Below are 12427 nucleotides of genomic sequence, written 5' to 3'. Positions count from 1 at the left end.
CCCACATGCAAGCCACCTAGCCCCTGGGGTCCACCAGTCAGCCCCTCATTGCTAAGTCGATTCCCCACTAGCCTCTTAGGTTGCATCTATGCCATCCTTTAAGTTGTTTTGATCTAGGGGCTTATGTTGGATGCTCTGGCCTATATATACCAGCCCCTATGCCCCTCCCATAGTAGATCCTGAAACCTTAATTCATATTCTCCTTGTTAGGATTAGAGCCAGCTATCAAGAGAAGATTAGTCCTCTATAGGATCTAGTCTTATGAATAGAAATAGGGAGATAAAGAGTGAGTGAAGAGTTTGGAGGAGGTGCCAGCCTATCTGTGCTCTCTTTATGGCTTGTGCCTTAATGGTTCTAAGGTCTACTTGAGCTTGCCTTCAAGATATCTCTAGTAATCAACTTCTGATTCAAGTAAGCATCTTGTTTATATTGTTCTTCAGGCTCACAACTCTTTTGATAGCTTTATTCATGTTCTAGAGGGAGTTGAGTATTAATCATAAGTGTAAGCATGGTGCTTGATATGGATTAATCGTGGATGCACCCTGCATTCTGGAAGGTGGTAGATCACGTGAGTGACATAAGTTCTATATAGCCTATACTATATAGCTTCATTGATCCTTTGTAGTCCACCTCCCGTCTGTAGGCACACGTAGGACGCAATTGCAAAGGAAAGCATCCTCTGCTGGTGTCTTTCTCTAGTAATGCCTCTAGTTGAATAGTAGAAGACATAAGCTTACCCAAGTCAAAACTAGAGAACTTTAGTTAGCCTCTCTATTCTCCTATTTATCCTAACCTTGTTACTACCCTTAGTTAAGTTAGACCATAGTTAGTCTCACATGTTTCCCTATGGATATAATACTTGGAATACCTCTGGGTGAAAGCTACAGCGGTATCCATGCGCTTACAGATTTATCTGTGTGCATTAAATATACCAATAGTCTCCTTTGGTGGGTTGCCTTCTGGAGTGTTCTAGAGTCATCCCATGTCATTTTTTGTGGATAAACGTGATTTACTTTGACGAATATGTCCTCCTTGACAGTTTTCTAGATGAACCCTGCTGAAAACATAGATTCACAAAAACTCATATAATTTATTAGTTTAAACTCCTATACCTATGTTTAGTGATGGAATTAAGTATAAATATTGGTTATGTTGATGGTTTATAATTGGTGTTAGTGACTGTCAACAACACCAAAGGTTGTTAAGCCGCAAATCAAGGTGACCATGGCTCTGATACCACTTGAAAGGTCCTAATGGCTAGAGGGGGGTTAATAGCCTATTAAAAAATCTACAACAACATTATGACAAAATGTTAGACAAATATGAAGTGAAACAAGTTTTGTGCTAGCCTACTAAAAATGCAAGCCACCTACCACAGTTTTAGTAGTTATAATCTCTATGTCACACACAAAGGGCTAGGTCACTACCTCTAAGTTAGTGAGCTCTAGAGACTAACTAAAGAGCCTCACTAACCACTAACAAGACATAAGCTAGCTCTCAAAACTAAGTACACTAAAGAGCTTAGCTACACTAGGAAAGTAATGCAAGAGAGGTATGGTTGATATACCGCCATGGCAAGTGATCAATCACAATGAATACCAAGAATTCCAAGGAGACAATGATGACACAATCAATTTTTCCTCCTAGGTTCACTTGCTTGCTGACAAGCTAGTCCCCATTGCAGCGATTCACTCACTTGGAGGTTCACACATTAATAGGCATCACACGCCTAACCCATAACCGGGTGCCACACAACCAACACAAGATGAGGATTCACAAGCCACGCGCAATCCACTAGAGATGCCTTTGGTGCTCTATCGGGGAAGGCACAAGAACCCCTCAATCACAATGATCAGAGCTAGAGACAATAACCTTCCTCCGCTCAATGATCCACCAATCACTAGGCCATCTAGGTGTCGGCAAACACCAAGAGTAACAAGATCTCCACTAGCCCAAATCACCCAACTAGTGCCACAAGATGCTAGACCACTAAGCAATGCACTAGAGGCTCTCTAGTCTCACTCAAGAAGATCAAATCAAGTGTGCAAGTGAGTGGAGCGGTGTGCTCAGCTCTCAAAGGGTGTATGCAACTGTTAGAAGTGCCAAGAGGGTGGCAAGGCCAGCCACACCCTCTATTTATAAGCCCACAAGCGAATAGAGCGGTTACCCTTTGGAGCCAGCCTCTATGAGGGCACCAGACACGATAGTGGTGGCACTGCCCTAAGGGTGGCGGTGCCCCCCAATGGTCAAATCCAATAGCTAGTTGACTGGTCAGTGGTCACCAAAGAAGCGGTGGTGGCAGCACCCCTAGGGTGGCGGTGAGCACCTAGCCAGCTACCTAAGAGACCAAGTCTTTAGATAAAAGCAGCGGTGCACTACCCTTAGGACGACGATGACTGTGGTGGTGACTAACCCCATTTACCCTAGCCTCTAGATAAAAATGGCAGTGGCACCGCCTTGCCTACAGTGGTGACCTGGTGGTGCACCATCCTCATAGAGGCGGTGTACACCAGATAGACCAGTGATAGCCCCTTCTCTTCGTTCCTCAGCCAAGTCTAGGTGGGCACTGCCCTAGGGGTGGCGGTGCCACTAGACATAGTGGCGGTGCCCCCAGGGTAACACGCTGCTCTCGGCCACCTAGCTAGTCACTATCATAGGGGTGGTGATGCACTAGACACGGAATGGCATTGCTCCTATGGCAGCACCCCAAGCCAAGTTTTGCCTCCTTCATTTCACCTTTTTCACCACCTTTGCAAATGTGCTAACACAAGTGTTTTACCATCACGTGCAAGTGTGTTAGCATTTTCACAAGCATTTATCAAAGGTTATTCACTTCTCACCGATTGTGCACAAAGCCTAAAATGCATATGCAAGTTTTCCAACACCTAGTGGCACTAGATAATCGAGTTGTCCGATAAGAGCTTCCCTCTTAATAGTATGACCATCTATCCTATATGTGATCACACTCTATATAGTGTCTTGATCCCCAAAAACAAAATGGCCCTATAATTATACCTTTTCCTTGAGCCTAATTTGTTTTTCTCTTTCTTCTTATCCAAGCCTGAGCACTTGATCATCTCCATGAACTCCACCATCACCATGATATTCTCCATTTGCTCCATCACTTGGAATGCACTACCTATTTCATAATCACTAGAGTAATAGGTTAGCACTTTTAGGGTTTCATCAATTTACCAAAACTAAACTAGAGCCTTTCCCTAGTACATGACAAGACTCATTTGAATAGAACAGCTTTAGGACATAATAGTTATCATAGAATTAAAGGAGGAAATTTGAACATTCTTATATTCTATCCTTATGTGGATGATACGATGTATGCTCATCCTATATGTCTTCACAATGTTGGTCAGGATACAACTTACTTATATAGGGCAATAGTTTGTACACTATCTTCACTCTATAGACGGAATGTTGAAAGACACTAGGTAGAGCATTGTCAGAGAAGTTCAACTCTTCACTTGACATGCTCAAAAAGAGTTGACACCTTTCTGATGCCTTCTACTTGAGTTGCCAGAAAGTCTTCATGAGGCTTTATAGCAAGCATACGGGAGATTAAGGATCATTTTTAATTGGTTGCCTTCAAAAACTTTCAACTTGCAAAATCATTTTTAAGTTTTCAAAAGTAATATTGTAGCAGATCCAATGTATGAGCTCTAATACCAGCTATGGCAGAATCACCCAAATTTTATGGCCCACGTGCACATGTCATTGTCCTAAAGACCTCTAACAACTACACATAAGAGCCAGATAACTCTGGTAGTCTGTTGGGTGTCCTCGGGGAACCCCAAATCATCCACATTTTACAACTCATATAGCATCAACATCGAGTTACCACAACAATACAACATTTGGTATAGGAATAAGTTACATCAGAGTGCAAAAGATCTACAGGAATATATTACAAAACATGTTCAAGTCAAACTTAACTTAAGTTCCAAAATGTGAGTAGAATTGTGGAAGCGACTTTGGTAAAGCATCTAAGGTAGAAGAGATGTCTGGATCATGTTGAGCCCATTGACATGACCTCAACAAGAAGCATGAGTCAGATCCTGCAATTGGGGTGTAAGGAAAATGGACACTAGGCCCATTTACTTTGGATTTTGGTGTTTGATGACCAACACAACCAAATTAGACTAATGAATTTGCAAGTGACTGTATTATAGTTCAATAGGATGCAAGATGTGAATTGGACAAAGGCGACATGATGATCCAATGATCAACACCTCAAAGAAGACCTTAGGAGCACAAGAGAAGACCTAAGATATCAAGCCATGTCCAAGCACGAAGATAGGAACCAAGCCACACGCAAGATCATGAAGAAACGAGCTCACAAAGGTGACCGGATGCTAGAGAAAAGTGATCGAACGCTCCAATTTGGAGGCTCGGCAATAGCAGCAGTGACCGGATGCTGGACCGGACGCTAGCGGCAAACCGACCGGACGTAGGACAGTAGCGTCCAATCGAGTACAGAGAGGTTCTAGAGCGTTGAATTTGCGACTGGACGTGTCCAGTGGCATGTGACCGGACGCTAGCAGCTTCCAATCAGTAGATCGTGGCTCCAACGGTCAGGATGACCGAACGTGTCTGGTCAGGACGTGATCAGCGTCCGGTCAGTAGCAGAAAAGTGGGATTTCATCCCCAACGGCTACTTTCTCAGTGGGCTTATAAATACAACCCCCAACCGGCCAAATGAGGTGTGTGGAGCTAAGGAAACATACCAAGGGTGTTGATACACCATTTTAGGGATCTCCACTTGCATATTGCTTAGTGTTGTATTAGGTGATTAGTGTAGGTGCTTTGCGAAGTGCTTAGGTTGATTAAACCACCGCTTATGCGCTTGCTCTAGGTTTAGGCATAGTGTTTAGTGAGGTTTGCATACCTCTTACCACTCAGTGCTTGCGCGCACCATTATTGGACATCGGAGGGGCTTGTAGTCTTGTGAGATCACACCAACCGTGTTTGTGGTGTGGCTGCCACCATGTACCGGAGGGAACAAGGCCCATGGTAGTTTGGCCAAAAGCTTGATAGTGAAGACGGCGGGGAGTATTGGGGAGAGGCTTGCTAGAAGGCATGTCGGAGACCCACTTGTGCATGGGGAAGGCCTGAGGCTATCCACAGAGTTACCCGATTGGGAGCTTGGCCCTTGCGAGGGATTCCTTGCGAGGGGCTCCAATAAGGACTAGGGGGAAGCTTGAGCGCTTCTTGATACCTCGGTAAAAATACCAAAGTCGTCGACAGGAGATTGCATATCTCTACCTTACTCTTTAGCTTCCACATTTACATTGATTGTATTACTCCTTTTGCGGTAGAGATAGCAACACATTAGTAAAACCATAGTTGCACATTTAGATAGTTTATCTTTTGCATAGGTTTTGCTAAGGTTAGAAAAAGAGGCCATAGTTTAGAGTTAGATTTTTAAGTTGCCTAATTCACCCCCCCCCCTCTTAGGCATCATGGTCCACTTCAATTGGTATCAGAGCCGGTTGGCTCAATTTGGAGCTTTGGCTTAACCGCCGTTGAGCCGACGCTATTTAGAGTGGTTGTGATGGATACCTCTAGGCCTCCACACTTTGATGACACTAACTTCCCCTATTATAGAGCTAGAATGGCTTGCTAGCTTGAGGTGGTTGACTTCAGAGTTTGGAGAGTCACTCATGATGGGATGAAACCCATTAAGAATCTCGATAAACCCATGAAGAGTGATGAAAAAGAAATTCATTTCGATGCTAGAGCAAAAAATTGCTTGTTTGAATCTTTTAGCATGGATGTGTTTAACCAAGTATTCACCTTAAATACGGCAAATGAAATATGGTTAAAACTCCAAGAGCTCCATGATGGCACAAGTAATGTCTGTGAGCAAAAACATTGTCTAGCTAAACAAAATTATAATTCCTTCGAAATGAATGATGATGAGCTTGCTCATGATATGTATTCTCATTTGAATCTAATTATCAATGAGCTCCATTCTATAGGATTAACAAAGCTAGATGATGCGGATATTGTGAGGAAGATTATCTCCGTGGTACCACAAAAGAAATATGCAAGCATCATCACCATCCTTCACAACATGGAGGACTTGAGCACCATGACCCTGGCCATAGTCAATGGCAAGATAGTGGCATTTGAAATGTCATGGAAGATGGGTCAAGAAGAAGCCTCTTCATCAAGCAAAGGCAAAGCTCTTGGATGTGGTAAGAAGAAGATGAAGAGCAAGTAAGTTGAGACAAGCTCCAGCTCAAGCTCCTCAAGTGAAGAAGAAGAAGAAGAAGATGATGATGATGATGAAGACTCAAGTGATGAAGAATCAATCAAACTAATCAGCAAGGTGGAGAAGATGATCCAAAAGCTCAATGTCAAGGGTGTGCCCATCCAAATCCAAGATCTCATTTTCACAAATCAAAGAAATGAGCAAAGAAAGAGAGGATGCTATGGATGCGGCGAGTTGGGGCACTTTGTGGAAGCTTGTCCAAATAAGCCCACACCCAAGAAAAAGAAGAAGGCATGCAAGAAACAAGCCCTCACATCAACAAGGACATGGGATGATTCTTCAAGTGAAGAAGAACACCATCACAAGAGGCGAGGGCGCAAGCACTCATCATCAAGCTCTTCTCATGTGTGCCTTATGGCACGAGGTAATGAAAGCTCATCCTCTAGTGAGAGTGATAGTGATGATGATATGCCTTCTTATGAAGAAATTGTACAACCAAACCTTAATTATGCTAAAGTTTGCACTAGTCAACAAAAGAAGCTTGGGAAAATAAAAGAAAAGCTAGATATTTCACAAGAAGCATACAAAACTTTGCTTGAACAATATGAGAATTTTGCTAATCTTAATGTTTAACTATCTACTAAAATTTAGCAACTTGAGGCTAGTGCAACAACAAATGCATGCACAATCAATGATGAGCAACTTGTAAAGAAAAATGAAAAATTAAAAGAAAAGTTAGCTAGCTCACAAGATGCATATAAAAGTTTGCTTGCTAAAATGGAAACCATGTGCAAACATTGTGATGAGCTAACTAATAAAGTTGCTAATCTTGAAGCCGTTAGTACAACTCCCACTAAGGCATCTAAAAAGAAAATTTCTAACGTGTCTAACAATGATGCCTCTACCTCTTGCAATGATTTATGTTTAGACTCACCTTTGTGCAACCAAGTTTGTGTTGAGAAAGTTGTTGTAGATACATGCACACAAGAGGTTGCAAAGGAGAATGAGCAACTCAAGCAAGAAGTAGCTCACCTCACCAAGGACTTGACTCAAGTGAAAGGCAAGGCGAAGCAAGACCAACTTCATCAAGACAACACTGTCAAGGGAGTGAAGAAGCTTGATGAAGGACAAATCGTGGTTTGCTATGTGTGCCACAAGGAAGGTCACAAGTCCTATGAGTGCAAGGTGAAGAATGGGGGAGGAGCAAAGAAGAAAGAGAAGAAGCAAACAAGAAAGCTCTCCAACACCTACACCAACAAGGTGGACAAGAAGGCCTCCATACCTTATCTCTTGAAGAAGAAGAAAAATGATAAGGTGGTGGCCATCAAGGTGAACAAGCAGGCCAACAATGGGGCCAAACGCTTTTGGGTGCCAAAGGAAATCATTTCCAACATGAAGAGCACCAAGAAGGTTTGGATCCTGAAAGGGAAGTGAGAAGTCCTATGGACTTCAGGAATTTGGAGACTTGGCAAAGTGTGGATGCATTTCATGGGATGCATCATGATGGACAAAGACATTGCTAAGTGGGTTAGTGAATACTATGGACCCAAATTCCTCTTCCCATGTTAGGTAACTAGATTCAAATTATTTCAATTGGTATTAGATTTGATTTTTCATACAATTGGTATCTTTTAGCATCTAGTTACTCTTCATGCCTAGGTTTGCATTTGCATTCTTATATATTTTGTCATGCATACACTAGGTATTTCATATGGTAGCCTTGCTCGGTTTCATTCTTATTCCTTGGAGCAATCCTACATGGTTTAAAATTGTTTAGGAGCATGGCACATAGCTTGTCTTACAATTGTTCATCTAATATGTGCCAAAGTCCAAATTGTAGATAATCCCTCCCTGATATCACCGTTGAAAATGGCTCTCACATTCATATGATGTCATCTTTCAAGTGGTATTTATTTTTCTAAAATCAATGTGCACGTTTCCTACAAGTATTCCACACTTGTGTGCATAAATTTAGGGGGAGGTTACTCTACAGGTTGGATACTTTGAGACTAACACCTTTTCAAGCTTATCATGTGTGTTGTAGTCTCATTGCAAGGAAAATGGACTCCCCGGAGATAAGCATCATACTTCAAATATCCACCACCTATTGCAAGTAGTAGAAATCAAATTGGTTTTCACATGTGGTATTTCTAAACTGATATCATCATGTTGATTTCATTTTGATATTTATATGCTTTCTCCATGCATTATATAGACTAAATTTCCTTGTGCAATATTTTGCCAAGTATGCATATGCTTTGCCTTCTACCATATGTATGCATATATTTAAGGGGAGCTTAATCTATATAATGTGAGAGTCAAATTTTGTGACCTATTCCACTCTACACATAAAGGTTCACAAAGTTTGACCCTCCCTTGTGCTACTAATATCTTCCTTTTTGGTGTTTGATTCCAAAGGGGGAGAATTTAGAGGACCAAAAGCAAGCATTAATTTGTAATAATGGTCCGAGAAAGTGTGGATAGTGGATTATGGATTAGCCTATGTAATATGGATTAGCCTATGTAATATGGAGAATTTGTAGAAAACAAGGCTTAAATCCATAATACCACATAGGGACATTTGCAAGGGCAAGATAAGTTTTTATGTAGTCTTACAAGTAGTATCTTTTAGAATCATATAACCTTGCCCCTTACATTGCATCCTAGCAAGTAGATAGGTTTTTAATTCATTTTTTTATTATTTGCTTACTTTGGTTGTGTTGTCATCAATCACCAAAAAGGGGGAGATTGTAAGTAAAATGGACCCTAGGCCCATTTACTTTGGATTTTGGTGTTTAATGACCAACACAACCAAATTGGACTAATGAATTTGCAAGTGATTGTTTTGTAGTTCAATAGGATGCAAGATGTGACTTGGACAAAGGCGACGTGATGATCCGATGATCAACACCTCAAAGAAGACCTTAGGAGCACAAGAGAAGACCTAAGATATCAAGCAAAGTCTAAGCATGAAGAAACAAGCTCACAAAGGTGACCGGACGCTGGAGAAAAGTGACCGGACGCTCCGATTAGGAGGTTCGGCAATAGCAGCAGCGATCGGACGCTGGTGGCAAACCAACCGGACATAGGACAACAGCGTCCGATCAAGTACAGAGAGGTTCTAGAGTGGCAAATTTATGACCTAACACATCTGGTCACATGTGACCGGACTCTAGCAGCATCCGATCAGTGGATTGTGGCTCCAACGGTTAGGACGACCGGACGTGTCTGGTCAGGACATGATCAGCGTTCGGTCAGTAGCAGAAAAGCGGGATTTCGTCCCCAACGGCTACTTTCTCAGTGGGGCTTATAAATACAACCCTCAACCGGCCAAATGAGGTGTGTGGAGCTAAGGAAACATACCAAGGGTGTTGATACACCATTTTAGTGATCTCCACTTGCATAGTGCTTAGTGTTGTATTAGGTGATTAGTGTAGGTGCTTTGCGAAGTGCTTAGGTTGATTAGACCACTGCTTGTGCGCTTGCTCTTGGTTTAGGCCTAGTGTTTAGTGAGGTTTGCATACCTCTTATCACTCGGTGCTTGCGCGCATCATTGTTGTACATCGGAGGGGCTTGTAGTCTTGTGAGATCACACCAACCGCGTTTGTGGTGTGGCCACCACCATGTACCGGAGGGAACAAGGCCCGCAGCGTTTCGGCTGGAAGCTTGATAGTGAAGATGGCGGGGAGCATCCAGGAGAGGCTTGCCGGAAGGCACATTAGAGACCCACTTGCACATGGGGAAGGCCCAAGGCTATCCACGGAGTTACCCAACTAGGAGCTTGGCCCTTGCGAGGGGCTCCAACAAGGACTAGGGGGAAGCTTGAGTGCTTCTTAATACCTCAGTACAAATACCAGAGTCGTCGATGGGAGTTTGCATATCTCTACCTTGCTCTTTAGCTTCTGCATTTACATTAATTGTATTACTCCTTTTGTGGTAGAGATAGCAACACATTAGCAAACCTGTAGTTGCACATTTAGATAGTTTATCTTTTGCATAGTTTTTGCTTAGGTTAGAAAAAGAGGCCATAGTTTAGAGTTAGATTTTTAAGTTGCCTAATTCACCCCCCCCCCTCTTACGCGTCATGGTCCACTTCAAGGTGTTAACAAACCTTGATTAATTGAGGGGTGCTCAACAAGTCTTACCCGACTAAAAGAAAATACTCCAAGGGCATGCAGGCTTAAAGGAAAGTTAGAAGCAAGAATAACTTTTGTAGAAAAGTTACTACAAATGGATCCTTACTTTTAATGTTTTAGTCATGTATTAAGTCATTATCTGAATCCAATTTGCACCTAATCTAGCTCAATCACTTCATTATTCATCTCATCTCAGGTTCATCTCTTATCCTCTAGAAACCATGTTCCATTGATTAACTACGATGTAGATCGAGGGAGGACTCCCAATAGTAGAGCAGTTGTTGTGCACCCTTTGGCAGGGTGAACTTCTTTTGATTGTAGTATAGGTGGTACCTATTCTGCTACCCCACTGCCTGGATGGCTAAAAACTTATGGTTTGTAATAACTAAATAAATGGTTTGTAAGACTTTCGCCACTTACTCTGATGTAATATAATTTTTGTATATTTGTACAACTGTTGTAATACTGTAATGCTTCATGTGATGTATCTTGCTTGGAAAGGTAAATGTGGATGATTTAGGTTTTCCCTGAGGACACCTGACATACTACCAGAGTTGTCTAGCTCCCATGTGCAGCAGTCAGAAGTCTGAAGCACAATGGTAGGCACATGTGGGCCATATAACTTGGACAGTTCTACCACATACACTAACTTGAACTAGCAAGAGATTAACATCTATCTTAAGTCTTGACCATTATAAGGAACTAATAATTAAGGCATATTAATTATTATATAAACAAGTTGATTATGTTGTTATTAAGAAAGTAGCACTTTTCATATTACACTAGTCAACAAGGCAAGGTATAAATAACATTACACCAAGTTCAACTATATGAGCAAGCAAGGATCATTACATGACCTAATCACATGTATTTATTAATTAAACATTGAGTAAACTATTTTATTTATTAACTACCAAGTTAATCATGAGCATAACATGAAAAGGATTAATTTGTGAAGGAACAACAAAGGGATTAGTGTTCCAAGGTCCACAATCAACGTATAAAATACACCCAATTCATTTAAGGATTTATCTAAATCTTTTTAGCATTTATTAAATAAAGCAAAGGCATTGGAATTAAGTGGACATTTTATATTTATCAAAATAGTACCAAACTTTTTGTGAAGGCAGGTATAAGCAAGTAAAATATACACAAAAAGTTTCATGATGAAAGGATAATTATTTCAGTCTATAAAAATCATATAACATCCATTTATTAATTTAAAGGGGTAATTTTAAAGCATAAAAACTGCTAGAAATGACCAATTCATATTTTTTCCATGGTAGACCACATCATAGCAAGCCTACAGAATAAATTCATAATTTTATCATGCTCCTACATTTAGTTATGAATTTAACAAAAAAATTGCATATAAAAACATTTTCTAAAAATCAAAACTGGTTGAAAATCTTTCTATACCCAGCCCAAAACCATCCACAATCAATGAAAAGTGGGGCTAGGCTCAAACACATAGTACCCCCACATGTGGCCGTGTTTTCTAGGTAGTTGACCATCATTTTCTTGCCAGCGAGGACATCTACGTGCTCGTGGTGATCATGCGCGTCGACTAAGGTTAGTAGTTGAGCACCTTGGGCTACATGGCGCACTCGACGCCGGTCATGGTGGCATGATGGCATTTTGGTGAGGTACAACATGACGACAGTGAGGGTACCAGTGATGGGGAGACCACCATCGCGTTCCCCACGACCTAGTGAACCTAACCACGGTGACGGTTGAGCGAGCTAGGGTTCCTATTGAGCTTGGCTGCGGCCATGGTGGATGGCAGAGTAGATCTCATTGACGTAGCGGTGCTCTGCTCACTATGGTGCGGTAGGAGTTAAATGGAGATGACAGGTAACATCAATGTGAACATACTCGGCTAGAAGGTTGAAGCGAAGGCGGCACGGACGCAGCTGCCGGTGGTGAGGTCGAGTGTAGCGGCGTGAACTAGATGGTGAGGTCATGTTTCGGTGATCCCTGCGAGCCAAACGAGAAATGGCCAAGCCGAGGAGCATCACGACATAGCGAGGAAACCAAAACGACAAGAGGGGAATTAGGAGTG

This window comes from Miscanthus floridulus, chromosome 13 (genome assembly GCF_019320115.1).
Source record: "Miscanthus floridulus cultivar M001 chromosome 13, ASM1932011v1, whole genome shotgun sequence".
Taxonomy (NCBI): domain Eukaryota; kingdom Viridiplantae; phylum Streptophyta; class Magnoliopsida; order Poales; family Poaceae; genus Miscanthus; species Miscanthus floridulus.
The sequence above is the reverse complement of the archived record's forward strand: the minus strand, read 5'-3'. Positions refer to the sequence as shown.